The sequence below is a fragment of the Watersipora subatra genome, chromosome 2 (genome assembly GCF_963576615.1).
Source record: "Watersipora subatra chromosome 2, tzWatSuba1.1, whole genome shotgun sequence".
NCBI classification, from domain to species: domain Eukaryota; kingdom Metazoa; phylum Bryozoa; class Gymnolaemata; order Cheilostomatida; family Watersiporidae; genus Watersipora; species Watersipora subatra.
In genome coordinates, this window is record NC_088709.1 from 4,506,951 (window position 1) to 4,521,410 (window position 14,460).

General features: G+C 38.6%; 20 non-coding genes across 20 annotated transcripts; all 20 read right to left on the reverse strand.

The window, feature by feature from the left end:
* Positions 1-50: 50 nt before the first annotated feature.
* Trnat-agu (transfer RNA threonine (anticodon AGU)) lies at positions 51-123 on the reverse strand. The gene has a single exon. It is a non-coding gene; the product is annotated as a tRNA-Thr (tRNA).
* An 835-nt stretch (positions 124-958) lies between these two features.
* On the reverse strand, positions 959-1,031 carry Trnat-ugu (transfer RNA threonine (anticodon UGU)). Its single transcript has one exon. It is a non-coding gene; the product is annotated as a tRNA-Thr (tRNA).
* A 454-nt stretch (positions 1,032-1,485) lies between these two features.
* Trnat-ugu (transfer RNA threonine (anticodon UGU)) lies at positions 1,486-1,558 on the reverse strand. Its single transcript has one exon. It is a non-coding gene; the product is annotated as a tRNA-Thr (tRNA).
* Positions 1,559-2,207: 649 nt separating this feature from the next.
* Positions 2,208-2,280, reverse strand: Trnat-ugu (transfer RNA threonine (anticodon UGU)). Its single transcript has one exon. It is a non-coding gene; the product is annotated as a tRNA-Thr (tRNA).
* Positions 2,281-4,713: 2,433 nt separating this feature from the next.
* On the reverse strand, positions 4,714-4,786 carry Trnat-agu (transfer RNA threonine (anticodon AGU)). Its single transcript has one exon. It is a non-coding gene; the product is annotated as a tRNA-Thr (tRNA).
* A 103-nt stretch (positions 4,787-4,889) lies between these two features.
* Trnat-agu (transfer RNA threonine (anticodon AGU)) lies at positions 4,890-4,962 on the reverse strand. Its single transcript has one exon. It is a non-coding gene; the product is annotated as a tRNA-Thr (tRNA).
* Positions 4,963-6,143: 1,181 nt separating this feature from the next.
* On the reverse strand, positions 6,144-6,216 carry Trnat-agu (transfer RNA threonine (anticodon AGU)). Its single transcript has one exon. It is a non-coding gene; the product is annotated as a tRNA-Thr (tRNA).
* A 274-nt stretch (positions 6,217-6,490) lies between these two features.
* Trnat-ugu (transfer RNA threonine (anticodon UGU)) lies at positions 6,491-6,563 on the reverse strand. The gene has a single exon. It is a non-coding gene; the product is annotated as a tRNA-Thr (tRNA).
* A 1,383-nt stretch (positions 6,564-7,946) lies between these two features.
* Trnat-ugu (transfer RNA threonine (anticodon UGU)) lies at positions 7,947-8,019 on the reverse strand. The gene has a single exon. It is a non-coding gene; the product is annotated as a tRNA-Thr (tRNA).
* A 290-nt stretch (positions 8,020-8,309) lies between these two features.
* Positions 8,310-8,382, reverse strand: Trnat-agu (transfer RNA threonine (anticodon AGU)). Its single transcript has one exon. It is a non-coding gene; the product is annotated as a tRNA-Thr (tRNA).
* A 274-nt stretch (positions 8,383-8,656) lies between these two features.
* On the reverse strand, positions 8,657-8,729 carry Trnat-ugu (transfer RNA threonine (anticodon UGU)). Its single transcript has one exon. It is a non-coding gene; the product is annotated as a tRNA-Thr (tRNA).
* A 577-nt stretch (positions 8,730-9,306) lies between these two features.
* Positions 9,307-9,379, reverse strand: Trnar-ccu (transfer RNA arginine (anticodon CCU)). Its single transcript has one exon. It is a non-coding gene; the product is annotated as a tRNA-Arg (tRNA).
* A 274-nt stretch (positions 9,380-9,653) lies between these two features.
* Trnat-ugu (transfer RNA threonine (anticodon UGU)) lies at positions 9,654-9,726 on the reverse strand. The gene has a single exon. It is a non-coding gene; the product is annotated as a tRNA-Thr (tRNA).
* Positions 9,727-9,829: 103 nt separating this feature from the next.
* Positions 9,830-9,902, reverse strand: Trnat-agu (transfer RNA threonine (anticodon AGU)). Its single transcript has one exon. It is a non-coding gene; the product is annotated as a tRNA-Thr (tRNA).
* Positions 9,903-11,083: 1,181 nt separating this feature from the next.
* Positions 11,084-11,156, reverse strand: Trnat-agu (transfer RNA threonine (anticodon AGU)). The gene has a single exon. It is a non-coding gene; the product is annotated as a tRNA-Thr (tRNA).
* A 274-nt stretch (positions 11,157-11,430) lies between these two features.
* Trnat-ugu (transfer RNA threonine (anticodon UGU)) lies at positions 11,431-11,503 on the reverse strand. The gene has a single exon. It is a non-coding gene; the product is annotated as a tRNA-Thr (tRNA).
* A 1,383-nt stretch (positions 11,504-12,886) lies between these two features.
* Trnat-ugu (transfer RNA threonine (anticodon UGU)) lies at positions 12,887-12,959 on the reverse strand. Its single transcript has one exon. It is a non-coding gene; the product is annotated as a tRNA-Thr (tRNA).
* A 290-nt stretch (positions 12,960-13,249) lies between these two features.
* Trnat-agu (transfer RNA threonine (anticodon AGU)) lies at positions 13,250-13,322 on the reverse strand. Its single transcript has one exon. It is a non-coding gene; the product is annotated as a tRNA-Thr (tRNA).
* Positions 13,323-13,596: 274 nt separating this feature from the next.
* Positions 13,597-13,669, reverse strand: Trnat-ugu (transfer RNA threonine (anticodon UGU)). Its single transcript has one exon. It is a non-coding gene; the product is annotated as a tRNA-Thr (tRNA).
* A 577-nt stretch (positions 13,670-14,246) lies between these two features.
* Positions 14,247-14,319, reverse strand: Trnar-ccu (transfer RNA arginine (anticodon CCU)). Its single transcript has one exon. It is a non-coding gene; the product is annotated as a tRNA-Arg (tRNA).
* Between the last annotated feature and the right edge of the window lie 141 nt (positions 14,320-14,460).

Sequence of the window (14,460 nt, forward strand, 5' to 3'; positions counted from 1 at the left end):
TGTAAATACAATCGATACACATCAAACTCTAATAAAAAGCTGTGGTGTTACACCACCAATGAGGACTGAACTCATGACTTCCTGTTTACTAGACAAGTACTCTAACCACTAAGCTATGGCGGCTGGTGGTGGAAATGGTGAAAACCCAAACCCGACAAGTAGACGAAAATTAATAGAAGAGTTTTAAATACAATTTAGACACATCAAACCTTAATAAAAAGTTGCAATTTTAAACCACCAATTAGGATTGAACTCATGACCTCCTGTTTGCAAGACAGGCGGTCTAGGCACCGAGCTATGGCGGCTGCTGGTGGAAAGGGTGTAAACCCAAACTCGACAAGTAGACCAAAATTAATAGAAAAGTTTTAAATACAACTTATACACATCAAACCTTAATAAAAAGGTGCAATCTTAAGCCATAAATGAGGATTGGACTCATGATCTCCTGTTTACAAGACAGGCGATCTAACCACTGAGCTCTGGCGACTGCTTATAAAAGGAAATAAACCCAAACCTGATGAGTACGCCAATTTTAAAAGGATTGTTTTAAATAAAACCGATACACATCAAACTCTAATAAAAAGCTGTAAATTTAAGCCACCGATGGGATTGAACTCATGAGCTCCTGTTTACCAAACGCACACTTTAACCACCAAGCTATGGTGGCTGTTGGAGGTAGGCCTGTAAACCCAAAATCAACGGATGGACCAAAAATAATAGAATAGAATTGGATACATTTGATACCCATCAAACTTGAACAAATTGTTTAAATCTTAAACCACCAATGAGCATTGAACTTATGACTTACTGTTTACAAGACCGGCGGTCTAACCACTGATCTCTGGAGGCTGTTGGTAGAAAGGTTGTAAACCCAAACCCGACAAGTAGACCAAAATTAATTGAATAGATTTGAATACAATTTATACACATCAAACCTTAATAAAAATGTGCAATCTTAAGCCACCAATGAGGATTGAACTCATGACCTCCTGTTTACAAGACAGGCGCTCTAACCACTGAGCTATGGCGGCTGCTTATAAATGGGTGTAAACCCTAATCCTTCGGAATCTCTACCCGATAAAATTAATACAAATCACACTTAAATAAAAAGTAGCGATCTTCAACCCCCAATGAGGGCTGAACTCATCACCTCCTGCATACCACATGGGCACTTTAGCCATTGAGCTATGGTGGCTGTTGGAGGTAAGCCTGTAAACCCAAAGTCGACGGATAGACCAAAAATAATACAATAGTTTCATTTACGAAGAATTCACAGCGAATTTAAATGAAAAATAGGTATTGCAAGCCAACAATGAGGATTGAACTAATGACCTCCTGTTTACAAGACAGGCGTTCTACCCACTGAGCTATGGCGGCTGCTTATAAATGGGTGTAAACCCAAACCCGACCAGTACACCAATTTTCAAAGAATTGTTTTAAATAAAATCGATACACATCAAACTCTAATAAAAAGCTGTAGTTTTAAGCCACCAATGAGGATTGAACCCATGACCTCCTGTTTACAAGATAGGCGTTCTAACCACTTAACTATGGCAGCTGCTTTTGAAAGGGTGTAAACCCAAACCCGACCAGTACACCAAAATTAAAAAAATTGTTTTAAATAAAATCGATACACATCAAACTCTAATAAAAAGCTGTAATTTTAAGCCACCAATGAGATTGAACTCATGACCTCCTGTTTAACAAACGCACACTTTACCCGCCAAGCTATGGTGGCTGTTGGAGGCAGGCCGGTAAACCCAAAATCATCGGATAGACCAAAAATAATAGAATAAATTTAAATACATATGATACCCATCAAACGTGAATAAATTGTTTCAATCTTAATCCACCAATGAGCGTTGAACTTATGACTTTTCGTTTACAAGACAGGCGGTCGAGGCACTGACCTATGGCGGCTGCTCGTAAGGTGTGTAAACCGAATCCTCACCAGTACACCATTTTTAATATACTAGTTTTAAAGACAAATGGTGGACATCAACCTTATTAAAATGTTCCAATCTTAATCCACCAATGAGCTTTGAACTTATGATTTTTTGTTTATAAGACAGGCGGTCGAGGCACTGACCTATGGCGGCTGCTGGTGGAAAGGGTGTAAACCAAAACCCGACAAGTAGACCAAAATTAATAGAAAAGTTTTAAAAACACTTCATACACATCATACCTAATAAAAAGATGCGATTTTAAGCCACCAATGAGGATTGAACTCATGACCTCCTGTTTACAAGACAGGCGCTCTAACCACTGAGCTATGGCGGCTGCTTATACATGGGTGTAAACCCTAACCCGACGGAATCCCTACCCGATAAAATTAATACAAATCACACTTAAATAAAAAGTAGGGATTATCAACCCCCAATGAGGGCTGAACTCATCGCCTCCTGCATACCGCATAGGCACTTTAGCCACTGAGCTATGGTGGCTGTTGGAGGGAGGCCTGTAAACCCAAAGTCGACGGATAGACAAAAAATAATACAATAATTTCATTTATGAAGAATTCACAGCGTTTGTTAAATGAAAAATAGGTATTGTAAGCCAACAATGAGGATTGAACTCATGACCTCCTGTTTGCAAGACACGCGGTCTAGGCACTGAGCTATGGCGGCTGCTGGTGGAAGGGGTGTAAACCCAAACCCGACAAGTAGACCAAAATTAATAGAAAAGTTTTAAATACAACTTATACACATCAAACCTTAATAAAAAGGTGCAATCTTAACCCATAAATGAGGATTGAACCCATGACCTCCTGTTTACAAGATAGGTGTTCTAACCACTAAGCTATGGCAGCTGCTTTTGAAAGGGTGTAAACCCAAACCCGACCAGTACACCAAAATTAAAAAAATTGTTTTAAATAAAATCGATACACATCAAACTCTAATAAAAAACTGTAGTTTTAGGCCACCAATGAGATTGAACTCATGACCTCCTGTTTACCAAACGCACACTTTAACCGCCGAGCTATGGTGGCTGTTGGAGGCAGGCCTGTAAACCCAAAATCATCGAATAGACCAAAAATAATAGAATAAATTTAAATACATATGATACCCATCAAACGTGAATAAATTGTTTCAATCTTAATCCACAAATGAGCGTTGAACTTATGACTTTTTGTTTACAAGACAGGCGGTCTAGGCACTGAGCTATGGCGGCTACTGGTGGAAGGGGTGTAAACCCAAACCCGACAAGTAGACCAAAATTAATAGAAAAGTTTTAAATACATTTTATACACATCAAACCTTAATACAAAGGTGCATTCTCAAGCCACCAATGAGATTGAACTCATGAGCTCCTGTTTACCAAACGCACACTTTAACCGCCGAGCTTTGGTGGCTGTTGGAAGTAGGCCTGTAAACCCAAAATCAACGGATAGACCAAAAATAATAGAATAGAATTAAATACATTTGATACCCATCAAACTTGAACAAATTGTTTAAATCTTAAACCACCAATGAGCATTGAACTTATGACTTACTGTTTACAAGACCGGCGTTCTAGCCACTGATCTCTGGAGGCTGTTGGTAGAAAGGTTGTAAACCCAAACCCGACTAGTAGACCAAAAATAATAGAATAGTTTTGAATACAATTTATACACATCAAACCTTAATAAAAATGTGCAATCTTTAACCACCAATGAGGATTGAACTACAACCTCCTGTTTACGAGACAGGCGCTCTATCACTGAGCTATAGCGGCTGCTTCTGAATGGGTGTAAACCCAAACTCTACAGAAACCCTACCCTATAAAATTAATACAAATCAAATTTGAATAAAAAGTAGCGATCTTCAGCCGCTAATGAAGATTAAACTCAACACCTCCTGCATACCGCATAGCTCTTCTAACCACTGAGCAATGGTGGTTGTTGGAGGTAGGCCTGTAAACCCAAAGTCAACGGATAGACGAAAAATAATATAATAGTTTTATTTATAGTTCATACTCAACGATTAATTTAAATAAAAAGTGCCTGTCATAAATCCACCAATGAGGATTGAACTCATGACTTCCTGTTTGCTAGACAGGTACTTTAACCACGGAGCTATGGTGGCTGCTGGAGGAAAGGGTGTAACCCCCAAACCTTAGGGATAGACCGAAATTAACAGAGTAGTTCTATGTACAAACAATAATCTGTATACTTAACTAAAAACCAGCTATTTGAAAGCCATTAATGAATATTAAAGTCATGACCTGCTGTTTACTAGACAGAGGCTCTAACCTCTGAGCTATGGCGGCTGCTTATGAAAGGGAGTAAACCCAAACCCGACCAGTACGCCAATTTTAAAAGAATTGTTTTAAATAAAATCGATACACATCAAACTCTAATAAAAAACTGTAGTTTTAAGCCACCAATGAGATTGAACTCATGACCTCCTGTTTACCAAACGCACACTTTAACCGCCGAGCTATGGTGGCTGTTGGAGGCAGGCCTGTAAACCCAAAATCAACGGATAGACCAAAAATAAAAGAATAGAATTAAATACATTTGATACCCATCAAACTTGAACAAATTGTTTCAATCTTAAACCACCAATGAGCATTGAACTTATGACTTACTGTTTACAAGACCGGCGTTCTAGCCACTGATCTCTGGAGGCTGTTGGTAGAAAGGTTGTAAACCCAAACCCGACAAGTAGACCAAAAATAATAGAATAGTTTTGAATACAATTTAGACACATCAAACCTTAATAAAAAGGTTTAAGCCACCAATGAGAATTGAACTCATGACCTCCTGTTTACTAGACAGGCGCTCTACCCACTGAGCTATGGCGGCTGCTGGTGGAATGGGTGTAAACCCAAACCCGACAAGTAGACCAAAGTTATTAGAAAAGTTTTAAATACAGTTTAGACACATCAAACCTTAATAAAAAGGGTTAAACCACCAATGAGAATTGAACTCATGACCTCCTGTTTACTAGACAGGCGCTCTAGTCACTGAGCTATGGCAGCTGCTGGTAGCATGGGTGTAAACCCAAACCCTTTGGAATCTCTACCCGATAAAATTAAGACAAATCACACTTAAATAAAAAGTAGCGATCTTCAGCCCCCAATGAGGGTTGAACTCATCACTTCCTGCATACCGCATAGGCACTTTAGCCACTGAGCTATAGTGGCTGTTGGAGGTAGGCCTGTAAACCCAAACTCGACGGATAGACCAAAAATAGTAGAATAGATTTAAATACATTAGATACCCATCAAACTTGAATAAATTGTTTCAATCTTAATTCACCAATGACGATTGAACTTATGACTTACTGTTTACAAGACAGGCGGTCTAGCCACTAATCTCTGGTGGCTGTTGGTGGACGGGTTGTGAACCCAAATCAGACAAGTAGAACAAAAATAATACAATAGTTTTAAATACAATTTAGACACATCAAACCTAAATAAAAAGGTGCAATCTTAAACCATCAATCAGGATTTGATTCATGACCTCGTGTTTACCAAACGCACACTTTACCCGCCGAGCTATGGTGGCTGTTAGAGGTAGGCCTGTAAACCCTAAATCAACGGATAGACCAAAAGTAATAGAATAGATTTCAATACATATGATACCCATCAAACCTGAATAAATTGTTTCAATCTTAATCCACCAATGAGCGTTGAACTTATCATTTTTTGTTTACAAGACAGGCGATCTAGGCACTGAGATATGGCGGCTGCTCGTAAGTTGTGTAAACCGAATCCCCACCAGTACACCATTTTTAATATACTAGTTTTAAATACAAATGGTGGACATCAACCTTATGAAACTGTTGCAATCTTAATTCACCAATGAGCATTGAACTTATGATTTTTTGTTTACAAGACAGGCGGTCTAAGCACTGAGTTATAGCGGCTGCTGATGGAAGGGGTGTAAACCGAAAACCGACAAGTAAACCAAAACTAATAGAATAGTTTTAATTACAATTTATACACATCAAACCTTAATAAAAAGATGCAATCTTCATTTACCAATAAGGATTGAACTCTTGACCTCCTGTTTAGCGGACAGGCGCTCTAACCACTGAGCTATGGCGGCTGCTTCTGAAAGGGTGTAAACCCAAACCCTAGGGATAGATCAAAATTAACAGACTAATTTTAGGTACAAACAATATTCTGTATACTAAATTAAAAAGCAGCTATTTGAAAGCCATTAATGAGGATTGAACTCATGACCTCCTGTTTACTAGACAGGCGCTCTAACCACTGACCTATGGCGGCTGCCGGTGGCATGCGTGTTAACCAAAACCCTACGGAATCTCTACCGGATAAAAGTAATACAAATAAAACTTAATTAAAAAGTAGCGATCTTCAGCCCCCAATGAGAGTTAAACTCATCACTTCCTGCATACCGCATAGGCACTTTGGCCACTGAACTATAGTGGCTGTTGGAGGTAGGCCTGTGAACCCAAACTCGACGGATAGACCAAAAGTAATACAATGGTTTCAATTACAAAAACCTCACAGCGAATATAAATGAAAAATAGGTATTGTAAGCCAACAATGAGGATTGAACTCATGACCTCCTGTTTACAAGACAGGCGCTCTAACCACTGAGCTATGGCGGCTGCTTATAAAAGGGTGTAAACCCAAATCCGACCAGTACGCCAATTTTAAAAGAATTGTTTTAAATAAAATCGATACACATCAAACTCTAATAAAAAGCTGTTCTTTTAAGCCACCAATGGGATTGAACTCATGACCTCCTGTTTACCAAACGCACACTTTAACCGCAGAGCTATGGTGGCTGTTGGAGGTAGGCCTGTAAACCCAAAATCAACGGATAGACCAAAAATAATAGCATAGATTTAAATACATTTGATACCCATCAAACTTGAATAAACTGTTTCATTCTTAATCCACCAATGAGGATTGAACTTATGACTTTTTGTTTACAAGACAGGCGGTCTAGGCACTGAGCAATGGCGGCTGCTCGTAAGGTGTGTAAACCGAGTCCCCACCAGTACACCATTTTTAATATACTAGTTTTAAATATAAATGATGCGCATCACCCTTATTAAAATGTTCCAATCTTAATCCACCAATGAGCTTTAAACTTATGATTTTTTGTTTGCAAGACAGGCGGTCGAGGCACTGAGCTATGGCGGCTGCTGGTGGAAGGGGTGTAAACCGAAACCCGACAAGTAAACCAAAACTAATAGAATAGTTTTAAATACAGTTTAGACACATCAAACCTTAATGAAAAGGTGCAATTGTAATTACCCTCTGTTTTAAAAGGATTATTAACTATAAGTGCTGGATTGGTGGTTCAAGTAGTTGGTGTATGGTTTGCGAATTTAGAGGACTGTATTTCAGGTGTAGATTTAATGTCAAGAATTAGACTGGTTTGTTTTAGCTGAAAACTTAAAAACAGATTATATTTATTAAAAATTCAAACTTTCAATTGCAAAAACATAAAATATATGAAAGCTAATCAAGTCAATGGCTGATACTAATTGCGCAAGTCTAAAAATATAAAGAGTGATACAAGAGCAGAGTGATACGTAGAGCGTGAGTAAAATATGGAATTCGAATTGTTTCTGATCTACGCAGGCTTATATATGTTTGCCTAATCAGTCAGGCAATCATCACATCCGTAGATCACAGACGATTGGGCGCTGCAAAGCTTCCTAGGAAGTAAGCGAGTAAGTACAAAGAAGCAGATAACAATTATGCTAAGCAATAAAATAGCAGGTGCTAGGAAGTTGGAATAACAAATCGGCGTGTCAGGCTACCAAGAGTCCAGAAAGCTGTTTCCTAATTATATCAAAAATGGTTAAATAAAAGGGGATGAGTAGTTCCATAAGAGGTGTATAATGCTCTTACGACAGGATACATAAATACTAATATAGAAGTTGATTAACATGATGAGTTCCTTTGTTTCACAATGATAGGTATTCATGGGCTGTGTAACTAAAGATTACAAATGCTGGGCGCTTCACACAATCTTAAGCCATCATTGAGGATTGAACTCATGACCTCCTGTTTACAAGACAGGCACTCTAACCACTGAGCTATGGCGGCTGTTTCTGAAATGGTGTTAACCCAAACCCGATTAGTACACCAATTTTAAAAGGATAGTTGTAAATACAATCGATACACATTAAATTCGCATAAAAAGCTGTAATGTTAAGCCGCCAAAAAGGACTGAACTCATGAGTTCCTGTTTACTAGATAGGTACTTTAACCACTAAGCTATGGCGGCTGCTGGTGGAAAGGGTGTAAACCCAAACCCGACAAGTAGACCAAAATTAATAGAAGAGTTTTAAATACAATCTATACACATCAAACCTTAATAAGAATGTGCAATCTTTAGTCACCAATTAGGATTGAACTCTTGACCTCCTGTTTACTAGACAGGCGCTCTAGCCACTGAGCTATGGTGGCTGTTGGTGGCATGGGTGTAAACCCAAACCCTACGGAATCTATACCCGATAAAATTAATACAATTCACACTTAAATAAAAAGTAGCGATCTTCAGCCCCCAATGAAGGTTGAACTCATCACCTCCTGCATACCGCATAAGCACTTTAGCCACTGAGCTATGGTGGCTGTTAGAGGTAGGCCTGTAAACCCACACTTTACGGATAGATCAAAAATAATACAACAGATTCAATTACAAAGAATTCACAGCCAATATAAATGAAAAATAGGTATTGTAAGCCAACAATGAGGATTGAACTCATGACCTCCTGTTTACAAGACAGGCGCTCTAACCACTGAGCTATGGCGGCTGCTTATAAAAGGGTGTAAACCCAAACCCGACCAGTACGACAATTTTAAAAGAAATGTTTTAAATAAAATCGATACACATCAAACTCTAATAAAAAGCTGTTGTTTAAGCCACCAATGGGATTGAACTCATGACCTCCTGTTTACCGAATGCACACTTTAACCGCAGAGCTATGGTGGCTGTTGGAGGTAGGCCTGTAAACCCAAAATCAACGGATAGACCAAAAGTAATAGCATAGATTTAAATACATTTGATACCCATCAAACTTGAATAAACTGTTTCATTCTTAATCCACCAATGAGGATTGAACTTATGACTTACTGTTTACAGAAATTAATAGAATAGTTTTAAATACAATTGATACCCATAAAACTTAAACAAGATGGTGCCATCTTAATCCACGAAGGAGGATTGAACTTATGACTTATTGTTCACAAAACAGGTGGTCTAGTCACTGAGCTATGGTGGCTGTTGGTGGAAGGGGTGTAAACACAAACCCGACAAGTAGATCAAAGTTAATAGAAAAACTTTAAATACATTTTATACACATAAAACCTTAATAAAAAGGTGCAATCTTAAACCACCAATGACGATTGAACTCACGACCTCCTGTTTAGGAGACAGGCGCTCTAACCACTGAGCTATGGCGGCCGCCGGTGGCAGGAATGTAAACCCAAACTCTACAGAATCCCTACCCTGTAAAATTAATACAAATCAAACATGAATAAAAAAAAGCGATCTTCAGCAACTAATAAAGATTAAACTCATCACCTCCTGCATACCGCATAGGCACTTTAGCCACTGAGCTATGGTGGTTGTTAGAGGTAGGCCTGTAAACCCACACTTTACGGATAGACCAAAAATAATGCAACAGATTCAATTACAAAGAATTCACAGCGAATATAAATGAAAAATAGGTATTGTAAGCCAACAATGAGGATTGAACTCATGACCTCCAGTTTACAAGACAGGCACTCTAGCCACTGAGCTATGGCGGCTGCTGGTGGAATGGGTGTAAACCCAAACCCGACAAGTAGACCAAAATTAATAGAAAAGTTTTAAATACAGTTTAGACACATCAAACCTTAATAAAAAGGGTTAAACCACCAATGAGAATTGAACTCATGACCTCCTGTTTACTAGACAGGCGCTCTAGTCACTGAGCTATGGCAGCTGCTGGTAGCATGGGTGTAAACCCAAACCCTTTGGAATCTCTACCCGATAAAATTAAGACAAATCACACTTAAATAAAAAGTAGCGATCTTCAGCCCCCAATGAGGGTTGAACTCATCACTTCCTGCATACCGCATAGGCACTTTAGCCACTGAGCTATAGTGGCTGTTGGAGGTAGGCCTGTAAACCCAAACTCGACGGATAGACCAAAAATAGTAGAATAGATTTAAATACATTAGATACCCATCAAACTTGAATAAATTGTTTCAATCTTAATTCACCAATGACGATTGAACTTATGACTTACTGTTTACAAGACAGGCGGTCTAGCCACTAATCTCTGGTGGCTGTTGGTGGACGGGTTGTGAACCCAAATCAGACAAGTAGAACAAAAATAATACAATAGTTTTAAATACAATTTAGACACATCAAACCTAAATAAAAAGGTGCAATCTTAAACCATCAATCAGGATTTGATTCATGACCTCGTGTTTACCAAACGCACACTTTACCCGCCGAGCTATGGTGGCTGTTAGAGGTAGGCCTGTAAACCCTAAATCAACGGATAGACCAAAAGTAATAGAATAGATTTCAATACATATGATACCCATCAAACCTGAATAAATTGTTTCAATCTTAATCCACCAATGAGCGTTGAACTTATCATTTTTTGTTTACAAGACAGGCGATCTAGGCACTGAGATATGGCGGCTGCTCGTAAGTTGTGTAAACCGAATCCCCACCAGTACACCATTTTTAATATACTAGTTTTAAATACAAATGGTGGACATCAACCTTATGAAACTGTTGCAATCTTAATTCACCAATGAGCATTGAACTTATGATTTTTTGTTTACAAGACAGGCGGTCTAAGCACTGAGTTATAGCGGCTGCTGATGGAAGGGGTGTAAACCGAAAACCGACAAGTAAACCAAAACTAATAGAATAGTTTTAATTACAATTTATACACATCAAACCTTAATAAAAAGATGCAATCTTCATTTACCAATAAGGATTGAACTCTTGACCTCCTGTTTAGCGGACAGGCGCTCTAACCACTGAGCTATGGCGGCTGCTTCTGAAAGGGTGTAAACCCAAACCCTAGGGATAGATCAAAATTAACAGACTAATTTTAGGTACAAACAATATTCTGTATACTAAATTAAAAAGCAGCTATTTGAAAGCCATTAATGAGGATTGAACTCATGACCTCCTGTTTACTAGACAGGCGCTCTAACCACTGACCTATGGCGGCTGCCGGTGGCATGCGTGTTAACCAAAACCCTACGGAATCTCTACCGGATAAAAGTAATACAAATAAAACTTAATTAAAAAGTAGCGATCTTCAGCCCCCAATGAGAGTTAAACTCATCACTTCCTGCATACCGCATAGGCACTTTGGCCACTGAACTATAGTGGCTGTTGGAGGTAGGCCTGTGAACCCAAACTCGACGGATAGACCAAAAGTAATACAATGGTTTCAATTACAAAAACCTCACAGCGAATATAAATGAAAAATAGGTATTGTAAGCCAACAATGAGGATTGAACTCATGACCTCCTGTTTACAAGACAGGCGCTCTAACCACTGAGCTATGGCGGCTGCTTATAAAAGGGTGTAAACCCAAATCCGACCAGTACGCCAATTTTAAAAGAATTGTTTTAAATAAAATCGATACACATCAAACTCTAATAAAAAGCTGTTCTTTTAAGCCACCAATGGGATTGAACTCATGACCTCCTGTTTACCAAACGCACACTTTAACCGCAGAGCTATGGTGGCTGTTGGAGGTAGGCCTGTAAACCCAAAATCAACGGATAGACCAAAAATAATAGCATAGATTTAAATACATTTGATACCCATCAAACTTGAATAAACTGTTTCATTCTTAATCCACCAATGAGGATTGAACTTATGACTTTTTGTTTACAAGACAGGCGGTCTAGGCACTGAGCAATGGCGGCTGCTCGTAAGGTGTGTAAACCGAGTCCCCACCAGTACACCATTTTTAATATACTAGTTTTAAATATAAATGATGCGCATCACCCTTATTAAAATGTTCCAATCTTAATCCACCAATGAGCTTTAAACTTATGATTTTTTGTTTGCAAGACAGGCGGTCGAGGCACTGAGCTATGGCGGCTGCTGGTGGAAGGGGTGTAAACCGAAACCCGACAAGTAAACCAAAACTAATAGAATAGTTTTAAATACAGTTTAGACACATCAAACCTTAATGAAAAGGTGCAATTGTAATTACCCTCTGTTTTAAAAGGATTATTAACTATAAGTGCTGGATTGGTGGTTCAAGTAGTTGGTGTATGGTTTGCGAATTTAGAGGACTGTATTTCAGGTGTAGATTTAATGTCAAGAATTAGACTGGTTTGTTTTAGCTGAAAACTTAAAAACAGATTATATTTATTAAAAATTCAAACTTTCAATTGCAAAAACATAAAATATATGAAAGCTAATCAAGTCAATGGCTGATACTAATTGCGCAAGTCTAAAAATATAAAGAGTGATACAAGAGCAGAGTGATACGTAGAGCGTGAGTAAAATATGGAATTCGAATTGTTTCTGATCTACGCAGGCTTATATATGTTTGCCTAATCAGTCAGGCAATCATCACATCCGTAGATCACAGACGATTGGGCGCTGCAAAGCTTCCTAGGAAGTAAGCGAGTAAGTACAAAGAAGCAGATAACAATTATGCTAAGCAATAAAATAGCAGGTGCTAGGAAGTTGGAATAACAAATCGGCGTGTCAGGCTACCAAGAGTCCAGAAAGCTGTTTCCTAATTATATCAAAAATGGTTAAATAAAAGGGGATGAGTAGTTCCATAAGAGGTGTATAATGCTCTTACGACAGGATACATAAATACTAATATAGAAGTTGATTAACATGATGAGTTCCTTTGTTTCACAATGATAGGTATTCATGGGCTGTGTAACTAAAGATTACAAATGCTGGGCGCTTCACACAATCTTAAGCCATCATTGAGGATTGAACTCATGACCTCCTGTTTACAAGACAGGCACTCTAACCACTGAGCTATGGCGGCTGTTTCTGAAATGGTGTTAACCCAAACCCGATTAGTACACCAATTTTAAAAGGATAGTTGTAAATACAATCGATACACATTAAATTCGCATAAAAAGCTGTAATGTTAAGCCGCCAAAAAGGACTGAACTCATGAGTTCCTGTTTACTAGATAGGTACTTTAACCACTAAGCTATGGCGGCTGCTGGTGGAAAGGGTGTAAACCCAAACCCGACAAGTAGACCAAAATTAATAGAAGAGTTTTAAATACAATCTATACACATCAAACCTTAATAAGAATGTGCAATCTTTAGTCACCAATTAGGATTGAACTCTTGACCTCCTGTTTACTAGACAGGCGCTCTAGCCACTGAGCTATGGTGGCTGTTGGTGGCATGGGTGTAAACCCAAACCCTACGGAATCTATACCCGATAAAATTAATACAATTCACACTTAAATAAAAAGTAGCGATCTTCAGCCCCCAATGAAGGTTGAACTCATCACCTCCTGCATACCGCATAAGCACTTTAGCCACTGAGCTATGGTGGCTGTTAGAGGTAGGCCTGTAAACCCACACTTTACGGATAGATCAAAAATAATACAACAGATTCAATTACAAAGAATTCACAGCCAATATAAATGAAAAATAGGTATTGTAAGCCAACAATGAGGATTGAACTCATGACCTCCTGTTTACAAGACAGGCGCTCTAACCACTGAGCTATGGCGGCTGCTTATAAAAGGGTGTAAACCCAAACCCGACCAGTACGACAATTTTAAAAGAAATGTTTTAAATAAAATCGATACACATCAAACTCTAATAAAAAGCTGTTGTTTAAGCCACCAATGGGATTGAACTCATGACCTCCTGTTTACCGAATGCACACTTTAACCGCAGAGCTATGGTGGCTGTTGGAGGTAGGCCTGTAAACCCAAAATCAACGGATAGACCAAAAGTAATAGCATAGATTTAAATACATTTGATACCCATCAAACTTGAATAAACTGTTTCATTCTTAATCCACCAATGAGGATTGAACTTATGACTTACTGTTTACAGAAATTAATAGAATAGTTTTAAATACAATTGATACCCATAAAACTTAAACAAGATGGTGCCATCTTAATCCACGAAGGAGGATTGAACTTATGACTTATTGTTCACAAAACAGGTGGTCTAGTCACTGAGCTATGGTGGCTGTTGGTGGAAGGGGTGTAAACACAAACCCGACAAGTAGATCAAAGTTAATAGAAAAACTTTAAATACATTTTATACACATAAAACCTTAATAAAAAGGTGCAATCTTAAACCACCAATGACGATTGAACTCACGACCTCCTGTTTAGGAGACAGGCGCTCTAACCACTGAGCTATGGCGGCCGCCGGTGGCAGGAATGTAAACCCAAACTCTACAGAATCCCTACCCTGTAAAATTAATACAAATCAAACATGAATAAAAAAAAGCGATCTTCAGCAACTAATAAAGATTAAACTCATCACCTCCTGCATACCGCATAGGCA